At 40.4% G+C, this 21,637-nt stretch overlaps 53 non-coding genes and 27 pseudogenes across 53 annotated transcripts; all 80 read left to right on the plus strand.

The window, feature by feature from the left end:
• Positions 1–59: 59 nt before the first annotated feature.
• LOC149637112 (5S ribosomal RNA) lies at positions 60–178 on the plus strand. The gene has a single exon (XR_016373369.1). It is a non-coding gene; the product is annotated as a 5S ribosomal RNA (ribosomal RNA).
• A 135-nt stretch (positions 179–313) lies between these two features.
• On the plus strand, positions 314–432 carry LOC149637113 (5S ribosomal RNA). Its single transcript, XR_016372656.1, has one exon. It is a non-coding gene; the product is annotated as a 5S ribosomal RNA (ribosomal RNA).
• Positions 433–572: 140 nt separating this feature from the next.
• LOC149637114 (5S ribosomal RNA) lies at positions 573–691 on the plus strand (annotated as a pseudogene).
• Positions 692–822: 131 nt separating this feature from the next.
• Positions 823–941, plus strand: LOC149637115 (5S ribosomal RNA; annotated as a pseudogene).
• Positions 942–1,072: 131 nt separating this feature from the next.
• LOC149637116 (5S ribosomal RNA) lies at positions 1,073–1,191 on the plus strand. Its single transcript, XR_016373370.1, has one exon. It is a non-coding gene; the product is annotated as a 5S ribosomal RNA (ribosomal RNA).
• Positions 1,192–1,322: 131 nt separating this feature from the next.
• LOC149637117 (5S ribosomal RNA) lies at positions 1,323–1,441 on the plus strand (annotated as a pseudogene).
• Positions 1,442–1,581: 140 nt separating this feature from the next.
• Positions 1,582–1,700, plus strand: LOC149637118 (5S ribosomal RNA). Its single transcript, XR_016372670.1, has one exon. It is a non-coding gene; the product is annotated as a 5S ribosomal RNA (ribosomal RNA).
• A 131-nt stretch (positions 1,701–1,831) lies between these two features.
• On the plus strand, positions 1,832–1,950 carry LOC149637119 (5S ribosomal RNA; annotated as a pseudogene).
• Positions 1,951–2,081: 131 nt separating this feature from the next.
• LOC149637120 (5S ribosomal RNA) lies at positions 2,082–2,200 on the plus strand. Its single transcript, XR_016373442.1, has one exon. It is a non-coding gene; the product is annotated as a 5S ribosomal RNA (ribosomal RNA).
• A 131-nt stretch (positions 2,201–2,331) lies between these two features.
• Positions 2,332–2,450, plus strand: LOC149637121 (5S ribosomal RNA; annotated as a pseudogene).
• A 136-nt stretch (positions 2,451–2,586) lies between these two features.
• LOC149637122 (5S ribosomal RNA) lies at positions 2,587–2,705 on the plus strand. Its single transcript, XR_016372701.1, has one exon. It is a non-coding gene; the product is annotated as a 5S ribosomal RNA (ribosomal RNA).
• Positions 2,706–2,836: 131 nt separating this feature from the next.
• On the plus strand, positions 2,837–2,955 carry LOC149637123 (5S ribosomal RNA; annotated as a pseudogene).
• Positions 2,956–3,086: 131 nt separating this feature from the next.
• On the plus strand, positions 3,087–3,205 carry LOC149637124 (5S ribosomal RNA). Its single transcript, XR_016372611.1, has one exon. It is a non-coding gene; the product is annotated as a 5S ribosomal RNA (ribosomal RNA).
• Positions 3,206–3,336: 131 nt separating this feature from the next.
• On the plus strand, positions 3,337–3,455 carry LOC149637125 (5S ribosomal RNA). Its single transcript, XR_016372911.1, has one exon. It is a non-coding gene; the product is annotated as a 5S ribosomal RNA (ribosomal RNA).
• A 135-nt stretch (positions 3,456–3,590) lies between these two features.
• Positions 3,591–3,709, plus strand: LOC149637126 (5S ribosomal RNA). The gene has a single exon (XR_016373371.1). It is a non-coding gene; the product is annotated as a 5S ribosomal RNA (ribosomal RNA).
• Positions 3,710–3,844: 135 nt separating this feature from the next.
• LOC149637127 (5S ribosomal RNA) lies at positions 3,845–3,963 on the plus strand (annotated as a pseudogene).
• A 131-nt stretch (positions 3,964–4,094) lies between these two features.
• On the plus strand, positions 4,095–4,213 carry LOC149637128 (5S ribosomal RNA). Its single transcript, XR_016372472.1, has one exon. It is a non-coding gene; the product is annotated as a 5S ribosomal RNA (ribosomal RNA).
• Positions 4,214–4,346: 133 nt separating this feature from the next.
• On the plus strand, positions 4,347–4,465 carry LOC149637129 (5S ribosomal RNA). Its single transcript, XR_016372445.1, has one exon. It is a non-coding gene; the product is annotated as a 5S ribosomal RNA (ribosomal RNA).
• A 135-nt stretch (positions 4,466–4,600) lies between these two features.
• Positions 4,601–4,719, plus strand: LOC149637130 (5S ribosomal RNA). The gene has a single exon (XR_016372667.1). It is a non-coding gene; the product is annotated as a 5S ribosomal RNA (ribosomal RNA).
• Positions 4,720–4,859: 140 nt separating this feature from the next.
• On the plus strand, positions 4,860–4,978 carry LOC149637131 (5S ribosomal RNA). Its single transcript, XR_016373372.1, has one exon. It is a non-coding gene; the product is annotated as a 5S ribosomal RNA (ribosomal RNA).
• Positions 4,979–5,109: 131 nt separating this feature from the next.
• On the plus strand, positions 5,110–5,228 carry LOC149637132 (5S ribosomal RNA; annotated as a pseudogene).
• Positions 5,229–5,363: 135 nt separating this feature from the next.
• Positions 5,364–5,482, plus strand: LOC149637133 (5S ribosomal RNA). The gene has a single exon (XR_016373373.1). It is a non-coding gene; the product is annotated as a 5S ribosomal RNA (ribosomal RNA).
• Positions 5,483–5,617: 135 nt separating this feature from the next.
• On the plus strand, positions 5,618–5,736 carry LOC149637134 (5S ribosomal RNA). The gene has a single exon (XR_016372678.1). It is a non-coding gene; the product is annotated as a 5S ribosomal RNA (ribosomal RNA).
• A 139-nt stretch (positions 5,737–5,875) lies between these two features.
• On the plus strand, positions 5,876–5,994 carry LOC149637135 (5S ribosomal RNA; annotated as a pseudogene).
• Positions 5,995–6,125: 131 nt separating this feature from the next.
• On the plus strand, positions 6,126–6,244 carry LOC149637136 (5S ribosomal RNA). Its single transcript, XR_016373374.1, has one exon. It is a non-coding gene; the product is annotated as a 5S ribosomal RNA (ribosomal RNA).
• A 131-nt stretch (positions 6,245–6,375) lies between these two features.
• Positions 6,376–6,494, plus strand: LOC149637137 (5S ribosomal RNA). The gene has a single exon (XR_016372912.1). It is a non-coding gene; the product is annotated as a 5S ribosomal RNA (ribosomal RNA).
• Positions 6,495–6,625: 131 nt separating this feature from the next.
• Positions 6,626–6,744, plus strand: LOC149637138 (5S ribosomal RNA). The gene has a single exon (XR_016373375.1). It is a non-coding gene; the product is annotated as a 5S ribosomal RNA (ribosomal RNA).
• Positions 6,745–6,875: 131 nt separating this feature from the next.
• On the plus strand, positions 6,876–6,994 carry LOC149637139 (5S ribosomal RNA; annotated as a pseudogene).
• A 135-nt stretch (positions 6,995–7,129) lies between these two features.
• LOC149637140 (5S ribosomal RNA) lies at positions 7,130–7,248 on the plus strand. The gene has a single exon (XR_016373377.1). It is a non-coding gene; the product is annotated as a 5S ribosomal RNA (ribosomal RNA).
• Positions 7,249–7,383: 135 nt separating this feature from the next.
• Positions 7,384–7,502, plus strand: LOC149637141 (5S ribosomal RNA). Its single transcript, XR_016372689.1, has one exon. It is a non-coding gene; the product is annotated as a 5S ribosomal RNA (ribosomal RNA).
• Positions 7,503–7,642: 140 nt separating this feature from the next.
• On the plus strand, positions 7,643–7,761 carry LOC149637142 (5S ribosomal RNA; annotated as a pseudogene).
• A 131-nt stretch (positions 7,762–7,892) lies between these two features.
• LOC149637143 (5S ribosomal RNA) lies at positions 7,893–8,011 on the plus strand. Its single transcript, XR_016373378.1, has one exon. It is a non-coding gene; the product is annotated as a 5S ribosomal RNA (ribosomal RNA).
• Positions 8,012–8,142: 131 nt separating this feature from the next.
• Positions 8,143–8,261, plus strand: LOC149637144 (5S ribosomal RNA; annotated as a pseudogene).
• Positions 8,262–8,392: 131 nt separating this feature from the next.
• On the plus strand, positions 8,393–8,511 carry LOC149637145 (5S ribosomal RNA). The gene has a single exon (XR_016372473.1). It is a non-coding gene; the product is annotated as a 5S ribosomal RNA (ribosomal RNA).
• Positions 8,512–8,644: 133 nt separating this feature from the next.
• On the plus strand, positions 8,645–8,763 carry LOC149637146 (5S ribosomal RNA). Its single transcript, XR_016372446.1, has one exon. It is a non-coding gene; the product is annotated as a 5S ribosomal RNA (ribosomal RNA).
• A 136-nt stretch (positions 8,764–8,899) lies between these two features.
• Positions 8,900–9,018, plus strand: LOC149637147 (5S ribosomal RNA). The gene has a single exon (XR_016372700.1). It is a non-coding gene; the product is annotated as a 5S ribosomal RNA (ribosomal RNA).
• Positions 9,019–9,158: 140 nt separating this feature from the next.
• Positions 9,159–9,277, plus strand: LOC149637148 (5S ribosomal RNA). Its single transcript, XR_016373379.1, has one exon. It is a non-coding gene; the product is annotated as a 5S ribosomal RNA (ribosomal RNA).
• A 131-nt stretch (positions 9,278–9,408) lies between these two features.
• Positions 9,409–9,527, plus strand: LOC149637149 (5S ribosomal RNA; annotated as a pseudogene).
• Positions 9,528–9,662: 135 nt separating this feature from the next.
• LOC149637150 (5S ribosomal RNA) lies at positions 9,663–9,781 on the plus strand. Its single transcript, XR_016373380.1, has one exon. It is a non-coding gene; the product is annotated as a 5S ribosomal RNA (ribosomal RNA).
• Positions 9,782–9,916: 135 nt separating this feature from the next.
• Positions 9,917–10,035, plus strand: LOC149637151 (5S ribosomal RNA). Its single transcript, XR_016372712.1, has one exon. It is a non-coding gene; the product is annotated as a 5S ribosomal RNA (ribosomal RNA).
• A 140-nt stretch (positions 10,036–10,175) lies between these two features.
• LOC149637152 (5S ribosomal RNA) lies at positions 10,176–10,294 on the plus strand (annotated as a pseudogene).
• Positions 10,295–10,425: 131 nt separating this feature from the next.
• LOC149637153 (5S ribosomal RNA) lies at positions 10,426–10,544 on the plus strand. Its single transcript, XR_016373381.1, has one exon. It is a non-coding gene; the product is annotated as a 5S ribosomal RNA (ribosomal RNA).
• A 131-nt stretch (positions 10,545–10,675) lies between these two features.
• Positions 10,676–10,794, plus strand: LOC149637154 (5S ribosomal RNA). Its single transcript, XR_016372913.1, has one exon. It is a non-coding gene; the product is annotated as a 5S ribosomal RNA (ribosomal RNA).
• Positions 10,795–10,925: 131 nt separating this feature from the next.
• On the plus strand, positions 10,926–11,044 carry LOC149637155 (5S ribosomal RNA). The gene has a single exon (XR_016373382.1). It is a non-coding gene; the product is annotated as a 5S ribosomal RNA (ribosomal RNA).
• A 131-nt stretch (positions 11,045–11,175) lies between these two features.
• Positions 11,176–11,294, plus strand: LOC149637156 (5S ribosomal RNA; annotated as a pseudogene).
• Positions 11,295–11,429: 135 nt separating this feature from the next.
• LOC149637157 (5S ribosomal RNA) lies at positions 11,430–11,548 on the plus strand. The gene has a single exon (XR_016372724.1). It is a non-coding gene; the product is annotated as a 5S ribosomal RNA (ribosomal RNA).
• Positions 11,549–11,688: 140 nt separating this feature from the next.
• LOC149637158 (5S ribosomal RNA) lies at positions 11,689–11,807 on the plus strand (annotated as a pseudogene).
• Positions 11,808–11,938: 131 nt separating this feature from the next.
• LOC149637159 (5S ribosomal RNA) lies at positions 11,939–12,057 on the plus strand. The gene has a single exon (XR_016373383.1). It is a non-coding gene; the product is annotated as a 5S ribosomal RNA (ribosomal RNA).
• Positions 12,058–12,188: 131 nt separating this feature from the next.
• On the plus strand, positions 12,189–12,307 carry LOC149637160 (5S ribosomal RNA; annotated as a pseudogene).
• A 131-nt stretch (positions 12,308–12,438) lies between these two features.
• LOC149637161 (5S ribosomal RNA) lies at positions 12,439–12,557 on the plus strand. The gene has a single exon (XR_016373384.1). It is a non-coding gene; the product is annotated as a 5S ribosomal RNA (ribosomal RNA).
• A 131-nt stretch (positions 12,558–12,688) lies between these two features.
• On the plus strand, positions 12,689–12,807 carry LOC149637162 (5S ribosomal RNA). The gene has a single exon (XR_016372914.1). It is a non-coding gene; the product is annotated as a 5S ribosomal RNA (ribosomal RNA).
• Positions 12,808–12,943: 136 nt separating this feature from the next.
• LOC149637163 (5S ribosomal RNA) lies at positions 12,944–13,062 on the plus strand. Its single transcript, XR_016372702.1, has one exon. It is a non-coding gene; the product is annotated as a 5S ribosomal RNA (ribosomal RNA).
• A 140-nt stretch (positions 13,063–13,202) lies between these two features.
• LOC149637164 (5S ribosomal RNA) lies at positions 13,203–13,321 on the plus strand. Its single transcript, XR_016372671.1, has one exon. It is a non-coding gene; the product is annotated as a 5S ribosomal RNA (ribosomal RNA).
• A 140-nt stretch (positions 13,322–13,461) lies between these two features.
• On the plus strand, positions 13,462–13,580 carry LOC149637165 (5S ribosomal RNA; annotated as a pseudogene).
• A 131-nt stretch (positions 13,581–13,711) lies between these two features.
• Positions 13,712–13,830, plus strand: LOC149637166 (5S ribosomal RNA). The gene has a single exon (XR_016373385.1). It is a non-coding gene; the product is annotated as a 5S ribosomal RNA (ribosomal RNA).
• A 131-nt stretch (positions 13,831–13,961) lies between these two features.
• LOC149637167 (5S ribosomal RNA) lies at positions 13,962–14,080 on the plus strand. Its single transcript, XR_016372915.1, has one exon. It is a non-coding gene; the product is annotated as a 5S ribosomal RNA (ribosomal RNA).
• A 131-nt stretch (positions 14,081–14,211) lies between these two features.
• Positions 14,212–14,330, plus strand: LOC149637168 (5S ribosomal RNA). Its single transcript, XR_016373386.1, has one exon. It is a non-coding gene; the product is annotated as a 5S ribosomal RNA (ribosomal RNA).
• A 131-nt stretch (positions 14,331–14,461) lies between these two features.
• Positions 14,462–14,580, plus strand: LOC149637169 (5S ribosomal RNA; annotated as a pseudogene).
• A 135-nt stretch (positions 14,581–14,715) lies between these two features.
• LOC149637170 (5S ribosomal RNA) lies at positions 14,716–14,834 on the plus strand. The gene has a single exon (XR_016372735.1). It is a non-coding gene; the product is annotated as a 5S ribosomal RNA (ribosomal RNA).
• Positions 14,835–14,974: 140 nt separating this feature from the next.
• Positions 14,975–15,093, plus strand: LOC149637171 (5S ribosomal RNA; annotated as a pseudogene).
• Positions 15,094–15,224: 131 nt separating this feature from the next.
• On the plus strand, positions 15,225–15,343 carry LOC149637172 (5S ribosomal RNA). The gene has a single exon (XR_016373388.1). It is a non-coding gene; the product is annotated as a 5S ribosomal RNA (ribosomal RNA).
• Positions 15,344–15,474: 131 nt separating this feature from the next.
• LOC149637173 (5S ribosomal RNA) lies at positions 15,475–15,593 on the plus strand (annotated as a pseudogene).
• Positions 15,594–15,724: 131 nt separating this feature from the next.
• Positions 15,725–15,843, plus strand: LOC149637174 (5S ribosomal RNA). The gene has a single exon (XR_016373389.1). It is a non-coding gene; the product is annotated as a 5S ribosomal RNA (ribosomal RNA).
• A 131-nt stretch (positions 15,844–15,974) lies between these two features.
• On the plus strand, positions 15,975–16,093 carry LOC149637175 (5S ribosomal RNA). The gene has a single exon (XR_016372917.1). It is a non-coding gene; the product is annotated as a 5S ribosomal RNA (ribosomal RNA).
• A 136-nt stretch (positions 16,094–16,229) lies between these two features.
• Positions 16,230–16,348, plus strand: LOC149637176 (5S ribosomal RNA). Its single transcript, XR_016372703.1, has one exon. It is a non-coding gene; the product is annotated as a 5S ribosomal RNA (ribosomal RNA).
• A 140-nt stretch (positions 16,349–16,488) lies between these two features.
• Positions 16,489–16,607, plus strand: LOC149637177 (5S ribosomal RNA). The gene has a single exon (XR_016372672.1). It is a non-coding gene; the product is annotated as a 5S ribosomal RNA (ribosomal RNA).
• Positions 16,608–16,738: 131 nt separating this feature from the next.
• On the plus strand, positions 16,739–16,857 carry LOC149637178 (5S ribosomal RNA; annotated as a pseudogene).
• Positions 16,858–16,988: 131 nt separating this feature from the next.
• On the plus strand, positions 16,989–17,107 carry LOC149637179 (5S ribosomal RNA). The gene has a single exon (XR_016373443.1). It is a non-coding gene; the product is annotated as a 5S ribosomal RNA (ribosomal RNA).
• Positions 17,108–17,238: 131 nt separating this feature from the next.
• Positions 17,239–17,357, plus strand: LOC149637180 (5S ribosomal RNA; annotated as a pseudogene).
• Positions 17,358–17,493: 136 nt separating this feature from the next.
• Positions 17,494–17,612, plus strand: LOC149637181 (5S ribosomal RNA). Its single transcript, XR_016372704.1, has one exon. It is a non-coding gene; the product is annotated as a 5S ribosomal RNA (ribosomal RNA).
• A 131-nt stretch (positions 17,613–17,743) lies between these two features.
• Positions 17,744–17,862, plus strand: LOC149637182 (5S ribosomal RNA; annotated as a pseudogene).
• Positions 17,863–17,992: 130 nt separating this feature from the next.
• Positions 17,993–18,111, plus strand: LOC149637183 (5S ribosomal RNA). The gene has a single exon (XR_016372622.1). It is a non-coding gene; the product is annotated as a 5S ribosomal RNA (ribosomal RNA).
• Positions 18,112–18,242: 131 nt separating this feature from the next.
• Positions 18,243–18,361, plus strand: LOC149637184 (5S ribosomal RNA). The gene has a single exon (XR_016372918.1). It is a non-coding gene; the product is annotated as a 5S ribosomal RNA (ribosomal RNA).
• A 136-nt stretch (positions 18,362–18,497) lies between these two features.
• LOC149637185 (5S ribosomal RNA) lies at positions 18,498–18,616 on the plus strand (annotated as a pseudogene).
• Positions 18,617–18,755: 139 nt separating this feature from the next.
• LOC149637186 (5S ribosomal RNA) lies at positions 18,756–18,874 on the plus strand. Its single transcript, XR_016373390.1, has one exon. It is a non-coding gene; the product is annotated as a 5S ribosomal RNA (ribosomal RNA).
• Positions 18,875–19,005: 131 nt separating this feature from the next.
• On the plus strand, positions 19,006–19,124 carry LOC149637187 (5S ribosomal RNA; annotated as a pseudogene).
• Positions 19,125–19,263: 139 nt separating this feature from the next.
• Positions 19,264–19,382, plus strand: LOC149637188 (5S ribosomal RNA). Its single transcript, XR_016372779.1, has one exon. It is a non-coding gene; the product is annotated as a 5S ribosomal RNA (ribosomal RNA).
• A 134-nt stretch (positions 19,383–19,516) lies between these two features.
• Positions 19,517–19,634, plus strand: LOC149637189 (5S ribosomal RNA; annotated as a pseudogene).
• A 134-nt stretch (positions 19,635–19,768) lies between these two features.
• LOC149637190 (5S ribosomal RNA) lies at positions 19,769–19,887 on the plus strand. The gene has a single exon (XR_016373084.1). It is a non-coding gene; the product is annotated as a 5S ribosomal RNA (ribosomal RNA).
• A 138-nt stretch (positions 19,888–20,025) lies between these two features.
• LOC149637191 (5S ribosomal RNA) lies at positions 20,026–20,144 on the plus strand. Its single transcript, XR_016372747.1, has one exon. It is a non-coding gene; the product is annotated as a 5S ribosomal RNA (ribosomal RNA).
• The last annotated feature ends 1,493 nt before the right edge of the window (positions 20,145–21,637 follow it).

Consider the following 21,637-nt stretch of genomic DNA (forward strand, 5'->3'; position numbering starts at 1 on the left):
CATGGAGAAGGGTAATTTGTCTAATAAGTTTTAAATTCGAATTATTAACTAAAGTTCTCGGCAACGGCCATATCACGCTGAAAACACCGGTTCTCGTCCGATCACCGAAGTTAAGCAGCGTCGAGCGCAGTCAGTACTTGGGAGGGAGACCACTTAGGAACACTGCGTGCCGTTGTCTTTTACACTTTAGTTTCCTTTTTTAAAATCCAACAGATATGAGAAAAGCAAAGAGAGTTTCCTTTTTTTTTAAAAAACATGGAGAAGGGTAATTTGTCTAATAAGTTTTAAATTCGAATTATTAACTAAAGTTCTCGGCAACGGCCATATCACGCTGAAAACACCGGTTCTCGTCCGATCACCGAAGTTAAGCAGCGTCGAGCGCAGTCAGTACTTGGGAGGGAGACCACTTAGGAATACTGCGTGCCGTTGTCTTTTACAGTTTAGTTTCCTTTTTTAAAATCTACCAGATATGAGAAAAGCAAACAGAGTTTCTTTTTTTTTATTTTTTGAAAACATGCAGAAGGGTAATTTGTCAAATTAGTTTTAAATTCGAATAACTAACTAAAGTTCTCGGCAACGGCCATATCACGCTGAAAACACCGGTTCTCGTCCGATCACCGAAATTAAGCAGCGTCAAGCGCAGTCAGTACTTGGGAGGGAGACCACTTAGGAACACTGCGTGCCGTTGTCTTTTACAGTGTAGTTTCCTTTTTTAAAATCCACCAGATATGAGAAAAGCAAACAGAGTTTCTTATGTTTCAAACATGCAGAAGGGTAATTTGTCAAATTAGTTTTAAATTCGAATAACTAACTAAAGTTCTCGGCAACGGCCATATCACGCTGAAAACACCGGTTCTCGTCCGATCACCGAAATTAAGCAGCGTCAAGCGCAGTCAGTACTTGGGAGGGAGACCACTTAGGAACACTGCGTGCCGTTGTCTTTTACAGTGTAGTTTCCTTTTTTAAAATCCACCAGATATGAGAAAAGCAAACAGAGTTTCTTTTTTTTCAAACATGCAGAAAGTTAATTTGTCAATTTAGTTTTAAATTCGAATAACTAACTAAAGTTCTCGGCAACGGCCATATCACGCTGAAAACACCGGTTCTCGTCCGATCACCGAAGTTAAGCAGCGTCGAGCGCAGTCAGTACTTGGGAGGGAGACCACTTAGGAACACTGCGTGCCGTTGTCTTTTACAGTGTAGTTTCCTTTTTTAAAATCCACCAGATATGAGAAAAGCAAACAGAGTTTCTTTTTTTTCAAACATGCAGAAGGGTAATTTGTCAAATTAGTTTTAAATTCGAATAACTAACTAAAGTACTCGGCAACGCCCATATCACGCTGAAAACACCGGTTCTCGTCCGATCACCGAAGTTAAGCAGCGTCAAGCGCAGTCAGTACTTGGGAGGGAGACCACTTAGGAACACTGCGTGCCGTTGTCTTTTACAGTTCAGTTTCCTTTTTTAAAATCTACCAGATATGAGAAAAGCAAACAGAGTTTCTTTTTTTCTATTTTTTGAAAACATGCAGAAGGGTAATTTGTCAAATTAGTTTTAAATTCGAATAACTAACTAAAGTTCTCGGCAACGGCCATATCACGCTGAAAACACCGGTTCTCGTCCGATCACCAAAGTTAAGCAGCGTCGAGCGCAGTCAGTACTTGGGAGGGAGACCACTTAGGAACACTGCGTGCCGTTGTCTTTTACAGTGTAGTTTCCTTTTTTAAAATCCACCAGATATGAGAAAAGCAAACAGAGTTTCTTATCTTTCAAACATGCAGAAGGGTAATTTGTCAAATTAGTTTTAAATTCGAATAACTAACTAAAGTTCTCGGCAACGGCCATATCACGCTGAAAACACCGGTTCTCGTCCGATCACCGAAATTAAGCAGCGTCAAGCGCAGTCAGTACTTGGGAGGGAGACCACTTAGGAACACTGCGTGCCGTTGTCTTTTACAGTGTAGTTTCCTTTTTTAAAATCCACCAGATATGAGAAAAGCAAACAGAGTTTCTTTTTTTTCAAACATGCAGAAAGTTGATTTGTCAATTTAGTTTTAAATTCGAATAACTAACTAAAGTTCTCGGCAACGGCCATATCACGCTGAAAACACCGGTTCTCGTTCGATCACCGAAGTTAAGCAGCGTCGAGCGCAGTCAGTACTTGGGAGGGAGACCACTTAGGAACACTGCGTGCCGTTGTCTTTTACAGTGTAGTTTCGTTTTTTAAAATCCACCAGATATGAGAAAAGCAAACAGAGTCTCTTTTTTTTCAAACATGCAGAAGGGTAATTTGTCAAATTAGTTTTAAATTCGAATAACTAACTAAAGTACTCGGCAACGCCCATATCACGCTGAAAACACCGGTTCTCGTCCGATCACCGAAGTTAAGCAGCGTCGAGCGCAGTCAGTACTTGGGAAAGAGACCACTTAGGAACACTGCGTGCCGTTGTCTTTCACACTTTAGTTTCCTTTTTTAAAATCCAACAGATATGAGAAAAGCAAAGAGAGTTTCCTTTTTTTTTAAAAAAACATGGAGAAGGGTAATTTGTCTAATAAGTTTTAAATTCGAATTATTAACTAAAGTTCTCGGCAACGGCCATATCACGCTGAAAACACCGGTTCTCGTCCGATCACCGAAGTTAAGCAGCGTCAAGCGCAGTCAGTACTTGGGAGGGAGACCACTTAGGAACACTGCGTGCCGTTGTCTTTTACAGTGTAGTTTCCTTTTTTAAAATCCACCAGATATGAGAAAAGCAAACAGAGTTTCTTATCTTTCAAACATGCAGAAGGGTAATTTGTCAAATTAGTTTTAAATTCGAATAACTAACTAAAGTTCTCGGCAACGGCCATATCTCGCTGAAAACACCGGTTCTCGTCCGATCACCGAAATTAAGCAGCGTCAAGCGCAGTCAGTACTTGGGAGGGAGACCACTTAGGAACACTGCGTGCCGTTGTCTTTTACAGTGTAGTTTCCTTTTTTAAAATCCACCAGATATGAGAAAAGCAAACAGAGTTTCTTTTTTTTCAAACATGCAGAAAGTTAATTTGTCAATTTAGTTTTAAATTCGAATAACTAACTAAAGTTCTCGGCAACGGCCATATCGCGCTGAAAACACCGGTTCTCGTCCGATCACCGAAGTTAAGCAGCGTCGAGCGCAGTCAGTACTTGGGAGGGAGACCACTTAGGAACACTGCGTGCCGTTGTCTTTTACAGTGTAGTTTCCTTTTTTAAAATCCACCAGATATGAGAAAAGCAAACAGAGTTTCTTTTTTTTCAAACATGCAGAAGGGTAATTTGTCAAATTAGTTTTAAATTCGAATAACTAACTAAAGTACTCGGCAACGCCCATATCACGCTGAAAACACCGGTTCTCGTCCGATCACCGAAGTTAAGCAGCGTCGAGCGCAGTCAGTACTTGGGAGGGAGACCACTTAGGAACACTGCGTGCCGTTGTCTTTTACACTTTAGTTTCCTTTTTTAAAATCCAACAGATATGAGAAAAGCAAAGAGAGTTTCCTTTTTTTTAAAAAAACATGGAGAAGGGTAATTTGTCAAATTAGTTTTAAATTCGAATAACTAACTAAAGTTCTCGGCAACGGCCATATCACGCTGAAAACACCGGTTCTCGTCCGATCACCGAAGTTAAGCAGCGTCGAGCGCAGTCAGTACTTGGGAGGGAGACCACTTAGGAACACTGCGTGCCGTTGTCTTTTACACTTTAGTTTCCTTTTTTAAAATCCAACAGATATGAGAAAAGCAAAGAGAGTTTCCTTTTTTTTAAAAAAACATGGAGAAGGGTAATTTGTCAAATTAGTTTTAAATTCGAATAACTAACTAAAGTTCTCGGCAACGGCCATATCACGCTGAAAACACCGGTTCTCGTCCGATCACCGAAATTAAGCAGCGTCAAGCGCAGTCAGTACTTGGGAGAGAGACCACTTAGGAACACTGCGTGCCGTTGTCTTTTACAGTGTAGTTTCCTTTTTTAAAATCCACCAGATATGAGAAAAGCAAACAGAGTTTCTTTTTTTTCAAACATGCAGAAAGTTAATTTGTCAAATTAGTTTTAAATTCGAATAACTAACTAAAGTTCTCGGCAACGGCCATATCACGCTGAAAACACCGGTTCTCGTCCGATCGCCGAAGTTAAGCAGCGTCGAGCGCAGTCAGTACTTGGGAGGGAGACCACTTAGGAACACTGCGTGCCGTTGTCTTTTACACTTTAGTTTCCTTTTTTAAAATCCAACAGATATGAGAAAAGCAAAGAGTTTCCTTTTTTTAAAAAAAACATGGAGAAGGGTAATTTGTCTAATAATTTTTAAATTCGAATTATTAACTAAAGTTCTCGGCAACGGCCATATCACGCTGAAAACACCGGTTCTCGTCCGATCACCGAAGATAAGCAGCGTCGAGCGCAGTCAGTACTTGGGAGGGAGACCACTTAGGAACACTGCGTGCCGTTGTCTTTTACACTTTAGTTTCCTTTTTTAAAATCCAACAGATATGAGGAAAGCAAAGAGAGTTTCCTTTTTTTTTAAAAAACATGGAGAAGGGTAATTTGTCTAATAAGTTTTAAATTCGAATTATTAACTAAAGTTCTCGGCAACGGCCATATCACGCTGAAAACACCGGTTCTCGTCCGATCACCGAAGTTAAGCAGCGTCGAGCGCAGTCAGTACTTGGGAGGGAGACCACTTAGGAATACTGCGTGCCGTTGTCTTTTACAGTTTAGTTTCCTTTTTTAAAATCTACCAGATATGAGAAAAGCAAACAGAGTTTCTTTTTTTTTATTTTTTGAAAACATGCAGAAGGGTAATTTGTCAAATTAGTTTCAAATTCGAATTATTAACTAAATTTCTCGGCAACGGCCATATCACGCTGAAAACACCGGTTCTCGTCCGATCACCGAAGTTAAGCAGCGTCGAGCGCAGTCAGTACTTGGGAGGGAGACCACTTAGGAACACTGCGTGCCGTTGTCTTTTACAGTTTAGTTTCCTTTTTTAAAATCCACCAGATATGAGAAAAGCAAACAGAGTTTCTTATCTTTCAAACATGCAGAAGGGTAATTTGTCAAATTAGTTTTAAATTCGAATAACTAACTAAAGTTCTCGGCAACGGCCATATCACGCTGAAAACACCGGTTCTCGTCCGATCACCAAAATTAAGCAGCGTCAAGCGCAGTCAGTACTTGGGAGAGAGACCACTTAGGAACACTGCGTGCCGTTGTCTTTTACAGTGTAGTTTCCTTTTTTAAAATCCACCAGATATGAGAAAAGCAAAGAGAGTTTCCTTTTTTTAAAAAAAACATGGAGAAGGGTAATTTGTCTAATAAGTTTTAAATTCGAATTATTAACTAAAGTTCTCGGCAACGGCCATATCACGCTGAAAACACCGGTTCTCGTCCGATCACCGAAGTTAAGCAGCGTCGAGCGCAGTCAGTACTTGGGAGGGAGACCACTTAGGAACACTGCGTGCCGTTGTCTTTTACACTTTAGTTTCCTTTTTTAAAATCCAACAGATATGAGAAAAGCAAAGAGAGTTTCCTTTTTTTTAAAAAAACATGGAGAAGGGTAATTTGTCTAATAAGTTTTAAATTCGAATTATTAACTAAAGCTCTCGGCAACGGCCATATCACGCTGAAAACACCGGTTCTCGTCCGATCACCGAAGTTAAGCAGCGTCGAGCGCAGTCAGTACTTGGGAGGGAGACCACTTAGGAATACTGCGTGCCGTTGTCTTTTACAGTTTAGTTTCCTTTTTTAAAATCTACCAGATATGAGAAAAGCAAACAGAGTTTCTTTTTTTTATTTTTTGAAAACATGCAGAAGGGTAATTTGTCAAATTAGTTTTAAATTCGAATAACTAACTAAAGTTCTCGGCAACGGCCATATCACGCTGAAAACACCGGTTCTCGTCCGATCACCGAAATTAAACAGCGTCAAGCGCAGTCAGTACTTGGGAGGGAGACCACTTAGGAACACTGCGTGCCGTTGTCTTTTACAGTGTAGTTTCCTTTTTTAAAATCCACCAGATATGAGAAAAGCAAACAGAGTTTCTTTTTTTTCAAACATGCAGAAAGTTAATTTGTCAATTTAGTTTTAAATTCGAATAACTAACTAAAGTTCTCGGCAACGGCCATATCACGCTGAAAACACCGGTTCTCGTCCGATCACCGAAGTTAAGCAGCGTCGAGCGCAGTCAGTACTTGGGAGGGAGACCACTTAGGAACACTGCGTGCCGTTGTCTTTTACAGTGTAGTTTCCTTTTTTAAAATCCACCAGATATGAGAAAAGCAAACAGAGTTTCTTTTTTTTCAAACATGCAGAAGGGTAATTTGTCAAATTAGTTTTAAATTCGAATAACTAACTAAAGTACTCGGCAACGCCCATATCACGCTGAAAACACCGGTTCTCGTCCGATCACCGAAGTTAAGCAGCGTCGAGCGCAGTCAGTACTTGGGAGGGAGACCACTTAGGAACACTGCGTGCCGTTGTCTTTTACAGTTTAGTTTCCTTTTTTAAAATCCACCAGATATGAGAAAAGCAAACAGAGTTTCTTTTTTTTCAAACATGCAGAAAGTTAATTTGTCAATTTAGTTTTAAATTCGAATAACTAACTAAAGTTCTCGGCAACGGCCATATCACGCTGAAAACACCGGTTCTCGTCCGATCACCGAAGTTAAGCAGCGTCGAGCGCAGTCAGTACTTGGGAGGGAGACCACTTAGGAACACTGCGTGCCGTTGTCTTTTACAGTTTAGTTTCCTTTTTTAAAATCCACCAGATATGAGAAAAGCAAACAGAGTTTCTTATCTTTCAAACATGCAGAAGGGTAATTTGTCAAATTAGTTTTAAATTCGAATAACTAACTAAAGTTCTCGGCAACGGCCATATCACGCTGAAAACACCGGTTCTCGTCCGATCACCGAAATTAAGCAGCGTCAAGCGCAGTCAGTACTTGGGAGAGAGACCACTTAGGAACACTGCGTGCCGTTGTCTTTTACAGTGTAGTTTCCTTTTTTAAAATCCACCAGATATGAGAAAAGCAAAGAGAGTTTCCTTTTTTTTAAAAAAACATGGAGAAGGGTAATTTGTCTAATAAGTTTTAAATTCGAATTATTAACTAAAGTTCTCGGCAACGGCCATATCACGCTGAAAACACCGGTTCTCGTCCGATCACCGAAGTTAAGCAGCGTCGAGCGCAGTCAGTACTTGGGAGGGAGACCACTTAGGAACACTGCGTGCCGTTGTCTTTTACAATTTAGTTTCCTTTTTTAAAATCCAACAGATATGAGAAAAGCAAAGAGAGTTTCCTTTTTTTTAAAAAAACATGGAGAAGGGTAATTTGTCTAATAAGTTTTAAATTCGAATTATTAACTAAAGTTCTCGGCAACGGCCATATCACGCTGAAAACACCGGTTCTCGTCCGATCACCGAAGTTAAGCAGCGTCGAGCGCAGTCAGTACTTGGGAGGGAGACCACTTAGGAATACTGCGTGCCGTTGTCTTTTACAGTTTAGTTTCCTTTTTTAAAATCTACCAGATATGAGAAAAGCAAACAGAGTTTCTTTTTTTTTATTTTTTGAAAACATGCAGAAGGGTAATTTGTCAAATTAGTTTTAAATTCGAATAACTAACTAAAGTTCTCGGCAACGGCCATATCACGCTGAAAACACCGGTTCTCGTCCGATCACCGAAATTAAGCAGCGTCAAGCGCAGTCAGTACTTGGGAGGGAGACCACTTAGGAACACTGCGTGCCGTTGTCTTTTACAGTGTAGTTTCCTTTTTTAAAATCCACCAGATATGAGAAAAGCAAACAGAGTTTCTTTTTTTTCAAACATGCAGAAAGTTAATTTGTCAATTTAGTTTTAAATTCGAATAACTAACTAAAGTTCTCGGCAACGGCCATATCACGCTGAAAACACCGGTTCTCGTCCGATCACCGAAGTTAAGCAGCGTCGAGCGCAGTCAGTACTTGGGAGGGAGACCACTTAGGAACACTGCGTGCCGTTGTCTTTTACAGTGTAGTTTCCTTTTTTAAAATCCACCAGATATGAGAAAAGCAAACAGAGTTTCTTATGTTTCAAACATGCAGAAGGGTAATTTGTCAAATTAGTTTTAAATTCGAATAACTAACTAAAGTTCTCGGCAACGGCCATATCACGCTGAAAACACCGGTTCTCGTCCGATCACCGAAATTAAGCAGCGTCAAGCGCAGTCAGTACTTGGGAGAGAGACCACTTAGGAACACTGCGTGCCGTTGTCTTTTACAGTGTAGTTTCCTTTTTTAAAATCCACCAGATATGAGAAAAGCAAACAGAGTTTCTTTTTTTTCAAACATGCAGAAAGTTAATTTGTCAAATTAGTTTTAAATTCGAATAACTAACTAAAGTTCTCGGCAACGGCCATATCACGCTGAAAACACCGGTTCTCGTCCGATCGCCGAAGTTAAGCAGCGTCGAGCGCAGTCAGTACTTGGGAGGGAGACCACTTAGGAACACTGCGTGCCGTTGTCTTTTACACTTTAGTTTCCTTTTTTAAAATCCAACAGATATGAGAAAAGCAAAGAGTTTCCTTTTTTTAAAAAAAACATGGAGAAGGGTAATTTGTCTAATAATTTTTAAATTCGAATTATTAACTAAAGTTCTCGGCAACGGCCATATCACGCTGAAAACACCGGTTCTCGTCCGATCACCGAAGATAAGCAGCGTCGAGCGCAGTCAGTACTTGGGAGGGAGACCACTTAGGAACACTGCGTGCCGTTGTCTTTTACACTTTAGTTTCCTTTTTTAAAATCCAACAGATATGAGGAAAGCAAAGAGAGTTTCCTTTTTTTTTTAAAAAACATGGAGAAGGGTAATTTGTCTAATAAGTTTTAAATTCGAATTATTAACTAAAGTTCTCGGCAACGGCCATATCACGCTGAAAACACCGGTTCTCGTCCGATCACCGAAGTTAAGCAGCGTCGAGCGCAGTCAGTACTTGGGAGGGAGACCACTTAGGAATACTGCGTGCCGTTGTCTTTTACAGTTTAGTTTCCTTTTTTAAAATCTACCAGATATGAGAAAAGCAAACAGAGTTTCTTTTTTTTTATTTTTTGAAAACATGCAGAAGGGTAATTTGTCAAATTAGTTTCAAATTCGAATTATTAACTAAATTTCTCGGCAACGGCCATATCACGCTGAAAACACCGGTTCTCGTCCGATCACCGAAGTTAAGCAGCGTCGAGCGCAGTCAGTACTTGGGAGGGAGACCACTTAGGAACACTGCGTGCCGTTGTCTTTTACAGTTTAGTTTCCTTTTTTAAAATCCACCAGATATGAGAAAAGCAAACAGAGTTTCTTATCTTTCAAACATGCAGAAGGGTAATTTGTCAAATTAGTTTTAAATTCGAATAACTAACTAAAGTTCTCGGCAACGGCCATATCACGCTGAAAACACCGGTTCTCGTCCGATCACCAAAATTAAGCAGCGTCAAGCGCAGTCAGTACTTGGGAGAGAGACCACTTAGGAACACTGCGTGCCGTTGTCTTTTACAGTGTAGTTTCCTTTTTTAAAATCCACCAGATATGAGAAAAGCAAAGAGAGTTTCCTTTTTTTTAAAAAAACATGGAGAAGGGTAATTTGTCTAATAAGTTTTAAATTCGAATTATTAACTAAAGTTCTCGGCAACGGCCATATCACGCTGAAAACACCGGTTCTCGTCCGATCACCGAAGTTAAGCAGCGTCGAGCGCAGTCAGTACTTGGGAGGGAGACCACTTAGGAACACTGCGTGCCGTTGTCTTTTACACTTTAGTTTCCTTTTTTAAAATCCAACAGATATGAGAAAAGCAAAGAGAGTTTCCTTTTTTTTAAAAAAACATGGAGAAGGGTAATTTGTCTAATAAGTTTTAAATTCGAATTATTAACTAAAGCTCTCGGCAACGGCCATATCACGCTGAAAACACCGGTTCTCGTCCGATCACCGAAGTTAAGCAGCGTCGAGCGCAGTCAGTACTTGGGAGGGAGACCACTTAGGAATACTGCGTGCCGTTGTCTTTTACAGTTTAGTTTCCTTTTTTAAAATCTACCAGATATGAGAAAAGCAAACAGAGTTTCTTTTTTTTTATTTTTTGAAAACATGCAGAAGGGTAATTTGTCAAATTAGTTTTAAATTCGAATAACTAACTAAAGTTCTCGGCAACGGCCATATCACGCTGAAAACACCGGTTCTCGTCCGATCACCGAAATTAAGCAGCGTCAAGCGCAGTCAGTACTTGGGAGGGAGACCACTTAGGAACACTGCGTGCCGTTGTCTTTTACAGTGTAGTTTCCTTTTTTAAAATCCACCAGATATGAGAAAAGCAAACAGAGTTTCTTTTTTTTCAAACATGCAGAAAGTTAATTTGTCAATTTAGTTTTAAATTCGAATAACTAACTAAAGTTCTCGGCAACGGCCATATCACGCTGAAAACACCGGTTCTCGTCCGATCACCGAAGTTAAGCAGCGTCGAGCGCAGTCAGTACTTGGGAGGGAGACCACTTAGGAACACTGCGTGCCGTTGTCTTTTACAGTGTAGTTTCCTTTTTTAAAATCCACCAGATATGAGAAAAGCAAACAGAGTTTCTTTTTTTTCAAACATGCAGAAGGGTAATTTGTCAAATTAGTTTTAAATTCGAATAACTAACTAAAGTACTCGGCAACGCCCATATCACGCTGAAAACACCGGTTCTCGTCCGATCACCGAAGTTAAGCAGCGTCGAGCGCAGTCAGTACTTGGGAGGGAGACCACTTAGGAACACTGCGTGCCGTTGTCTTTTACAGTTTAGTTTCCTTTTTTAAAATCCACCAGATATGAGAAAAGCAAACAGAGTTTCTTTTTTTTCAAACATGCAGAAAGTTAATTTGTCAATTTAGTTTTAAATTCGAATAACTAACTAAAGTTCTCGGCAACGGCCATATCACGCTGAAAACACCGGTTCTCGTCCGATCACCGAAGTTAAGCAGCGTCGAGCGCAGTCAGTACTTGGGAGGGAGACCACTTAGGAACACTGCGTGCCGTTGTCTTTTACAGTTTAGTTTCCTTTTTTAAAATCCACCAGATATGCGAAAAGCAAACAGAGTTTCTTATCTTTCAAACATGCAGAAGGGTAATTTGTCAAATTAGTTTTAAATTCGAATAACTAACTAAAGTTCTCGGCAACGGCCATATCACGCTGAAAACACCGGTTCTCGTCCGATCACCGAAATTAAGCAGCGTCAAGCGCAGTCAGTACTTGGGAGAGAGACCACTTAGGAACACTGCGTGCCGTTGTCTTTTACAGTGTAGTTTCCTTTTTTAAAATCCACCAGATATGAGAAAAGCAAAGAGAGTTTCCTTTTTTTTAAAAAAACATGGAGAAGGGTAATTTGTCTAATAAGTTTTAAATTCGAATTATTAACTAAAGTTCTCGGCAACGGCCATATCACGCTGAAAACACCGGTTCTCGTCCGATCACCGAAGTTAAGCAGCGTCGAGCGCAGTCAGTACTTGGGAGGGAGACCACTTAGGAATACTGCGTGCCGTTGTCTTTTACAGTTTAGTTTCCTTTTTTAAAATCTACCAGATATGAGAAAAGCAAACAGAGTTTCTTTTTTTTTATTTTTTGAAAACATGCAGAAGGGTAATTTGTCAAATTAGTTTTAAATTCGAATAACTAACTAAAGTTCTCGGCAACGGCCATATCACGCTGAAAACACCGGTTCTCGTCCGATCACCGAAATTAAGCAGCGTCAAGCGCAGTCAGTACTTGGGAGGGAGACCACTTAGGAACACTGCGTGCCGTTGTCTTTTACAGTGTAGTTTCCTTTTTTAAAATCCACCAGATATGAGAAAAGCAAACAGAGTTTCTTTTTTTTCAAACATGCAGAAAGTTAATTTGTCAATTTAGTTTTAAATTCGAATAACTAACTAAAGTTCTCGGCAACGGCCATATCACGCTGAAAACACCGGTTCTCGTCCGATCACCGAAGTTAAGCAGCGTCGAGCGCAGTCAGTACTTGGGAGGGAGACCACTTAGGAACACTGCGTGCCGTTGTCTTTTACAGTGTAGTTTCCTTTTTTAAAATCCACCAGATATGAGAAAAGCAAACAGAGTTTCTTATGTTTCAAACATGCAGAAGGGTAATTTGTCAAATTAGTTTTAAATTCGAATAACTAACTAAAGTTCTCGGCAACGGCCATATCACGCTGAAAACACCGGTTCTCGTCCGATCACCGAAATTAAGCAGCGTCAAGCGCAGTCAGTACTTGGGAGGGAGACCACTTAGGAACACTGCGTGCCGTTGTCTTTTACAGTGTAGTTTCCTTTTTTAAAATCCACCAGATATGAGAAAAGCAAACAGAGTTTCTTTTTTTTCAAACATGCAGAAAGTTAATTTGTCAATTTAGTTTTAAATTCGAATAACTAACTAAAGTTCTCGGCAACGGCCATATCACGCTGAAAACACCGGTTCTCGTCCGATCACCGAAGTTAAGCAGCGTCGAGCGCAGTCAGTACTTGGGAGGGAGACCACTTAGGAACACTGCGTGCCGTTGTCTTTTACAGTGTAGTTTCCTTTTTTAAAATCCACCAGATATGAGAAAAGCAAACAGAGTTTCTTTTTTTTCAAACATGCAGAAGGGTAATTTGTCAAATTAGTTTTAAATTCGAATAACTAACTAAAGTACTCGGCAACGCCCATATCACGCTGAAAACACCGGTTCTCGTCCGATCACCGAAGTTAAGCAGCGTCGAGCGCAGTCAGTACTTGGGAGGGAGACCACTTAGGAACACTGCGTGCCGTTGTCTTTCACACTTTAGTTTCCTTTTTTAAAATCCAACAGATATGAGAAAAGCAAAGAGAGTTTCCTTTTTTTTTAAAAAAACATGGAGAAGGGTAATTTGTCTAATAAGTTTTAAATTCGAATTATTAACTAAAGTTCTCGGCAACGGCCATATCACGCTGAAAACACCGGTTCTCGTCCGATCACCGAAGTTAAGCAGCGTCAAGCGCAGTCAGTACTTGGGAGGGAGACCACTTAGGAACACTGCGTGCCGTTGTCTTTTACAGTTCAGTTTCCTTTTTTAAAATCTACCAGATATGAGAAAAGCAAACAGAGTTTCTTTTTTTCTATTTTTTGAAAACATGCAGAAGGGTAATTTGTCAAATTAGTTTTAAATTCGAATAACTAACTAAAGTTCTCGGCAACGGCCATATCACGCTGAAAACACCGGTTCTCGTCCGATCACCAAAGTTAAGCAGCGTCGAGCGCAGTCAGTACTTGGGAGGGAGACCACTTAGGAACACTGCGTGCCGTTGTCTTTTACAGTGTAGTTTCCTTTTTTAAAATCCACCAGATATGAGAAAAGCAAACAGAGTTTCTTTTTTTTTATTTTTTGAAAACATGCAGAAGGGTAATTTGTCAAATTAGTTTTAAATTCGAATAACTAACTAAAGTTCTCGGCAACGGCCATATCACGCTGAAAACACCGGTTCTCGTCCGATCACCGAAATTAAGCAGCGTCAAGCGCAGTCAGTACTTGGGAGGGAGACCACTTAGGAACACTGCGTGCCGTTGTCTTTTACAGTGTAGTTTCCTTTTTTAAAATCCACCAGATATGAGAAAAGCAAACAGAGTTTCTTTTTTTTCAAACATGCAGAAAGTTAATTTGTCAATTTAGTTTTAAATTCGAATAACTAACTAAAGTTCTCGGCAACGGCCATATCACGCTGAAAACACCGGTTCTCGTCCGATCACCGAAGTTAAGCAGCGTCGAGCGCAGTCAGTACTTGGGAGGGAGACCACTTAGGAACACTGCGTGCCGTTGTCTTTTACAGTGTAGTTTCCTTTTTTAAAATCCACCAGATATGAGAAAAGCAAACAGAGTTTCTTTTTTTTCAAACATGCAGAAGGGTAATTTGTCAAATTAGTTTTAAATTCGAATAACTAACTAAAGTACTCGGCAACGCCCATATCACGCTGAAAACACCGGTTCTCGTCCGATCACCGAAGTTAAGCAGCGTCGAGCGCAGTCAGTACTTGGGAGGGAGACCACTTAGGAACACTGCGTGCCGTTGTCTTTTACAGTTTAGTTTCCTTTTTTAAAATCCACCAGATATGAGAAAAGCAAACAGAGTTTCTTTTTTTTCAAACATGCAGAAAGTTAATTTGTCAATTTAGTTTTAAATTCGAATAACTAACTAAAGTTCTCGGCAACGGCCATATCACGCTGAAAACACCGGTTCTCGTCCGATCACCGAAGTTAAGCAGCGTCGAGCGCAGTCAGTACTTGGGAGGGAGACCACTTAGGAACACTGCGTGCCGTTGTCTTTTACAGTTTAGTTTCCTTTTTTAAAATCCACCAGATATGCGAAAAGCAAACAGAGTTTCTTATCTTTCAAACATGCAGAAGGGTAATTTGTCAAATTAGTTTTAAATTCGAATAACTAACTAAAGTTCTCGGCAACGGCCATATCACGCTGAAAACACCGGTTCTCGTCCGATCACCGAAATTAAGCAGCGTCAAGCGCAGTCAGTACTTGGGAGAGAGACCACTTAGGAACACTGCGTGCCGTTGTCTTTTACAGTGTAGTTTCCTTTTTTAAAATCCACCAGATATGAGAAAAGCAAAGAGAGTTTCCTTTTTTTTAAAAAAACATGGAGAAGGGTAATTTGTCTAATAAGTTTTAAATTCGAATTATTAACTAAAGTTCTCGGCAACGGCCATATCACGCTGAAAACACCGGTTCTCGTCCGATCACCGAAGTTAAGCAGCGTCGAGCGCAGTCAGTACTTGGGAGGGAGACCACTTAGGAATACTGCGTGCCGTTGTCTTTTACAGTTTAGTTTCCTTTTTTAAAATCTACCAGATATGAGAAAAGCAAACAGAGTTTCTTTTTTTTTATTTTTTGAAAACATGCAGAAGGGTAATTTGTCAAATTAGTTTTAAATTCGAATAACTAACTAAAGTTCTCGGCAACGGCCATATCACGCTGAAAACACCGGTTCTCGTCCGATCACCGAAATTAAGCAGCGTCAAGCGCAGTCAGTACTTGGGAGGGAGACCACTTAGGAACACTGCGTGCCGTTGTCTTTTACAGTGTAGTTTCCTTTTTTAAAATCCACCAGATATGAGAAAAGCAAACAGAGTTTCTTTTTTTTCAAACATGCAGAAAGTTAATTTGTCAATTTAGTTTTAAATTCGAATAACTAACTAAAGTTCTCGGCAACGGCCATATCACGCTGAAAACACCGGTTCTCGTCCGATCACCGAAGTTAAGCAGCGTCGAGCGCAGTCAGTACTTGGGAGGGAGACCACTTAGGAACACTGCGTGCCGTTGTCTTTTACAGTGTAGTTTCCTTTTTTAAAATCCACCAGATATGAGAAAAGCAAACAGAGTTTCTTATGTTTCAAACATGCAGAAGGGTAATTTGTCAAATTAGTTTTAAATTCGAATAACTAACTAAAGTTCTCGGCAACGGCCATATCACGCTGAAAACACCGGTTCTCGTCCGATCACCGAAATTAAGCAGCGTCAAGCGCAGTCAGTACTTGGGAGGGAGACCACTTAGGAACACTGCGTGCCGTTGTCTTTTACAGTGTAGTTTCCTTTTTTAAAATCCACCAGATATGAGAAAAGCAAACAGAGTTTCTTTTTTTTCAAACATGCAGAAAGTTAATTTGTCAATTTAGTTTTAAATTCGAATAACTAACTAAAGTTCTCGGCAACGGCCATATCACGCTGAAAACACCGGTTCTCGTCCGATCACCGAAGTTAAGCAGCGTCGAGCGCAGTCAGTACTTGGGAGGGAGACCACTTAGGAACACTGCGTGCCGTTGTCTTTTACAGTGTAGTTTCCTTTTTTAAAATCCACCAGATATGAGAAAAGCAAACAGAGTTTCTTTTTTTTCAAACATGCAGAAGGGTAATTTGTCAAATTAGTTTTAAATTCGAATAACTAACTAAAGTACTCGGCAACGCCCATATCACGCTGAAAACACCGGTTCTCGTCCGATCACCGAAGTTAAGCAGCGTCGAGCGCAGTCAGTACTTGGGAGGGAGACCACTTAGGAACACTGCGTGCCGTTGTCTTTCACACTTTAGTTTCCTTTTTTAAAATCCAACAGATATGAGAAAAGCAAAGAGAGTTTCCTTTTTTTTTAAAAAAACATGGAGAAGGGTAATTTGTCTAATAAGTTTTAAATTCGAATTATTAACTAAAGTTCTCGGCAACGGCCATATCACGCTGAAAACACCGGTTCTCGTCCGATCACCGAAGTTAAGCAGCGTCAAGCGCAGTCAGTACTTGGGAGGGAGACCACTTAGGAACACTGCGTGCCGTTGTCTTTTACAGTTCAGTTTCCTTTTTTAAAATCTACCAGATATGAGAAAAGCAAACAGAGTTTCTTTTTTTCTATTTTTTGAAAACATGCAGAAGGGTAATTTGTCAAATTAGTTTTAAATTCGAATAACTAACTAAAGTTCTCGGCAACGGCCATATCACGCTGAAAACACCGGTTCTCGTCCGATCACCAAAGTTAAGCAGCGTCGAGCGCAGTCAGTACTTGGGAGGGAGACCACTTAGGAACACTGCGTGCCGTTGTCTTTTACAGTGTAGTTTCCTTTTTTAAAATCCACCAGATATGAGAAAAGCAAACAGAGTTTCTTATCTTTCAAACATGCAGAAGGGTAATTTGTCAAATTAGTTTTAAATTCGAATAACTAACTAAAGTTCTCGGCAACGGCCATATCACGCTGAAAACACCGGTTCTCGTCCGATCACCGAAATTAAGCAGCGTCAAGCGCAGTCAGTACTTGGGAGGGAGACCACTTAGGAACACTGCGTGCCGTTGTCTTTTACAGTGTAGTTTCCTTTTTTAAAATCCACCAGATATGAGAAAAGCAAACAGAGTTTCTTTTTTTTCAAACATGCAGAAAGTTGATTTGTCAATTTAGTTTTAAATTCGAATAACTAACTAAAGTTCTCGGCAACGGCCATATCACGCTGAAAACACCGGTTCTCGTTCGATCACCGAAGTTAAGCAGCGTCGAGCGCAGTCAGTACTTGGGAGGGAGACCACTTAGGAACACTGCGTGCCGTTGTCTTTTACAGTGTAGTTTCGTTTTTTAAAATCCACCAGATATGAGAAAAGCAAACAGAGTCTCTTTTTTTTCAAACATGCAGAAGGGTAATTTGTCAAATTAGTTTTAAATTCGAATAACTAACTAAAGTACTCGGCAACGCCCATATCACGCTGAAAACACCGGTTCTCGTCCGATCACCGAAGTTAAGCAGCGTCGAGCGCAGTCAGTACTTGGGAAAGAGACCACTTAGGAACACTGCGTGCCGTTGTCTTTCACACTTTAGTTTCCTTTTTTAAAATCCAACAGATATGAGAAAAGCAAAGAGAGTTTCCTTTTTTTTTAAAAAAACATGGAGAAGGGTAATTTGTCTAATAAGTTTTAAATTCGAATTATTAACTAAAGTTCTCGGCAACGGCCATATCACGCTGAAAACACCGGTTCTCGTCCGATCACCGAAGTTAAGCAGCGTCAAGCGCAGTCAGTACTTGGGAGGGAGACCACTTAGGAACACTGCGTGCCGTTGTCTTTTACAGTGTAGTTTCCTTTTTTAAAATCCACCAGATATGAGAAAAGCAAACAGAGTTTCTTATCTTTCAAACATGCAGAAGGGTAATTTGTCAAATTAGTTTTAAATTCGAATAACTAACTAAAGTTCTCGGCAACGGCCATATCTCGCTGAAAACACCGGTTCTCGTCCGATCACCGAAATTAAGCAGCGTCAAGCGCAGTCAGTACTTGGGAGGGAGACCACTTAGGAACACTGCGTGCCGTTGTCTTTTACAGTGTAGTTTCCTTTTTTAAAATCCACCAGATATGAGAAAAGCAAACAGAGTTTCTTTTTTTTCAAACATGCAGAAAGTTAATTTGTCAATTTAGTTTTAAATTCGAATAACTAACTAAATTCTCGGCAACGGCCATATCGCGCTGAAAACACCGGTTCTCGTCCGATCACCGAAGTTAAGCAGCGTCGAGCGCAGTCAGTACTTGGGAGGGAGACCACTTAGGAACACTGCGTGCCGTTGTCTTTTACAGTGTAGTTTCCTTTTTTAAAATCCACCAGATATGAGAAAAGCAAACAGAGTTTCTTTTTTTTCAAACATGCAGAAGGGTAATTTGTCAAATTAGTTTTAAATTCGAATAACTAACTAAAGTACTCGGCAACGCCCATATCACGCTGAAAACACCGGTTCTCGTCCGATCACCGAAGTTAAGCAGCGTCGAGCGCAGTCAGTACTTGGGAGGGAGACCACTTAGGAACACTGCGTGCCGTTGTCTTTTACACTTTATTTTCCTTTTGTAAAATCCAACAGATATGAGAAAAGCAAAGAGAGTTTCCTTTTTTTTTAAAAAAACATGGAGAAGGTTAATTTGTCTAATAAGTTTTAAATTCGAATTATTAACTAAAGTTCTCGGCAACGGAAATATCACGCTGAAAACACCGGTTCTCGTCTGATCACCGAAGTTAAGCAGCGTCGAACGCAGTCAGTACTTGGGAGGGAGAACACTTAGGAATACTGCGTGCCGTTGTCTTTTACAGTTTAGTTTCCTTTTTTAAAATCTACCAGATATGAGAAAAGCAAACAGAGTTTCTTTTTTTTATTTTTTGAAAACATGCAGAAGGGTAATTTGTCAAATTAGTTTTAAATTCGAATAACTAACTAAAGTTCTCGGCAACGGCCATATCACGCTGAAAACACCGGTTCTCGTCCGATCACCGAAGTTAAGCAGCGTCGAGCGCAGTCAGTACTTGGGAGGGAGACCACTTAGGAACACTGCGTGCCGTTGTCTTTTACAGTGTAGTTTCGTTTTTTAAAATCCACCAGATATGAGTAAAGCAAACAGAGTTTCTTTTTTTTCAAACATGCAGAAGGGTAATTTGTCAAATTAGTTTTAAATTCGAATAACTAACTAAAGTTCTCGGCAACGGCCATATCACGCTGAAAACACCGGTTCTCGTCCGATCATCGAAGTTGAGCAGCGTTGAGCGCAGTCAGTACATGGGAGGGAGACCACTTACGAACACTGCGTGCCGTTGTCTTTTACAGTTTAGTTTCCTTTTTTAAAATCCACCAGATATGAGAAAAGCAAACAGAGTTTCTTTTTTTTCTTTTTTGAAAACATGCAGAAGGGTAATTTGTCTAATTAGTTTTAAATTCGAATAACTAACCACAGTTCTCGGCAACGGCCATATCACGCTGAAAACACCGGTTCTCGTCCGATCACCGAAGTTAAGAAGCGTCGAGCGCAGTCAGTACTTGGGAGGGAGACCACTTAGGAACACTGCGTGCCGTTGTCTTTTACACCATATTTCCTTTTTTAAAATCCAACAGATATGCGAAAAGCAGAGAGAGTTTCTTTTTTTAAAAAAAAACATCGAGAAGGGTAATTTGTCTAATTAGTTTTAAATTCGACTAATTAACTAAAGTTCTCGGCAACGGCCATATCACGCTGAAAATCCCGTTCTCGTCCGATCACCGAAGTTAAGCAGCGTCGAGCGCAGTCAGTACTTGGGAGGGAGACCACTTAGGAACACTGCGTGCCGTTGTCTTTTACAGTTTAGTTTCCTTTTTTAAAATCCACCAGATATGAGAAAAGCAAAGAGAGTTTCTTTTTTTTTAAATAACATGGAGAAGGGTAATTTGTCTAATAAGTTTTAAATTCGAATTATTAACTAAAGTTCTCGGCAACGGCCATATCACGCTGAAAACACCGGTTCTCGTCCGATCACTGAAGTTAAGCAGCGTCGAGCGCAGTCAGTACTTGGGAGGGAGACCACTTAGGAACACTACGTGACGTTGTCTTTTACACTTTAGTTTCCTTTTTTAAAATCCAACAGATATGAGAAAAGCAAACAGAGTTTCTTTTTTTATTTTTTGAAAAAATGCAGAAGGGTAATTTGTCTAATTAGTTTTTAATTCGAATAATTAACCACAGTTCTCGGCAACGGCCATATCACGCTGAAAACACCGGTTCTCGTCCGATCACCGAAGTTAAGCAGCGTCGAGCGCAGTCAGTACTTGGGAGGGAGACCACTTAGGAATACTGCGTGCCGTTGTCTTTTACAGTTTAGTTTACTTTTTTAAAATCCACCAGATATGAGAAAAGCAAACAGAGTTTCTTTTTTTACCTCTCCGAATGACGTATGTCACGGAGAGGTTCTAATTTCGACGTGTCGGGGTGGGTTTCACGGTGTCTGCGATACTTGGTGGCTGGTAGGGCGTGTTGCCTTGTTTTTCAAGTAGTCTCTCGGCTATGGTGACGAAGTATTTGTTTAGTTCCTCGGCGATTTCTTTTGGATTTTCGTAAGTTGTGTTATTTACTTGTAGTTTTTGCGTGATTTGGGTATTTTTTGTTGTCTTTAGATACGGTTTAAGGGTCTTCCAAAGTGCGTTCCCATAAGGGCTGAGTCCGTTTCCAAGTTTGTCTTTAAAGTAGTTGGTTTTCGCTTGTGATATTAGGTTATTTGTGTGGTTTCGTTGCTTCCGGTAAAGTTCCTGGTATTGCGCCGCGTTTAGGTTTCTCTTTGTTTTGTACTTGTCTCTTAGGTGCATTTGATGTTTTATGTCAGGGGTGAGCCAGGGTGCGCTTGACGTGGGTGTGAATCTCTTCCGGGTGGGCGCATGAATATCCAGTTGCTTTATTATTTCCGAGTGTAATATTTCTGCGCCAAGGTTTGGTTCGCTGAAGGTGTGATACTTTGTATGCAGGGTCTTTTGCAGGTCCACCACGAATTTTGTTGTGTTCATTTGCTTGTAATTTCTGACTTCTTTGAGTTGTTTTTTTAATTTTAGGGCATGTTTTCTTTCTTATCATGTACGTCAGGTCGTGATCGGAGACTCCGCAGGCTATTGTCCCAGCTTCAATTACACGGTTGGGATAGTTTGTGTATATGTGGTCGATAAGTGTTCTTGTTGTTAATGTAATTCGTGTGTAGTTTGTTATTAACTGTTTGAAGTCCAGCATGGTGTTTAGGAGGTGTTTTGTTTTTTTAGACTGTGGTGAGGCTTTTATGTCACAGTTGTATCTCCTAGTATGAGGATTTCCGTGTTTGCCTTGCTTCTTAGGTGGACGTCGATGTATTTTCGTAGTGTTTCAATAGCGTATGTTGATTCGTCTGCACTGAGTTAGGGCGGAATGTAGACGAACCCAATCAGTAATTGGGTACAGTTTGTGTATTTTGCTGTGATCCATATAGATTCTAGGGTGGGGCTGGTGTGACGACTTGGTCCTGTGCTGCCTATGGTTTCTTGTGTGAGTTGTAGTTCACTTTTATAGTATATGCAGACGCCCCCGCCCAGTTTGCCAGTTCTGTCCTGTCTCACCATTGTGTAGCCATTTATGTTGCATGTGGTGTCCGGTATTTCATCCATGAGCCAGGTTTCCGTTATGCCAATGATGTCAATGGCATTGGTTTCCAATAGGTATTCTACGTCATCAATTTTGTTTCTCATGCTTCTTACGTTCAGGTGGGCAATTTTTAGTCCGTTGTGAGTTTTTACTTTAGGCCCTAGTGCGTCTGGCTTATGATACCGAAAATATGCCCCATTTTAA

The sequence above is a fragment of the Phalangium opilio genome, unplaced genomic scaffold, assembly GCF_054372755.1.
Source record: "Phalangium opilio isolate 3A_F unplaced genomic scaffold, DU_Popi_V2 ptg000095l_1, whole genome shotgun sequence".
NCBI classification, from domain to species: Eukaryota; Metazoa; Arthropoda; class Arachnida; order Opiliones; family Phalangiidae; genus Phalangium; species Phalangium opilio.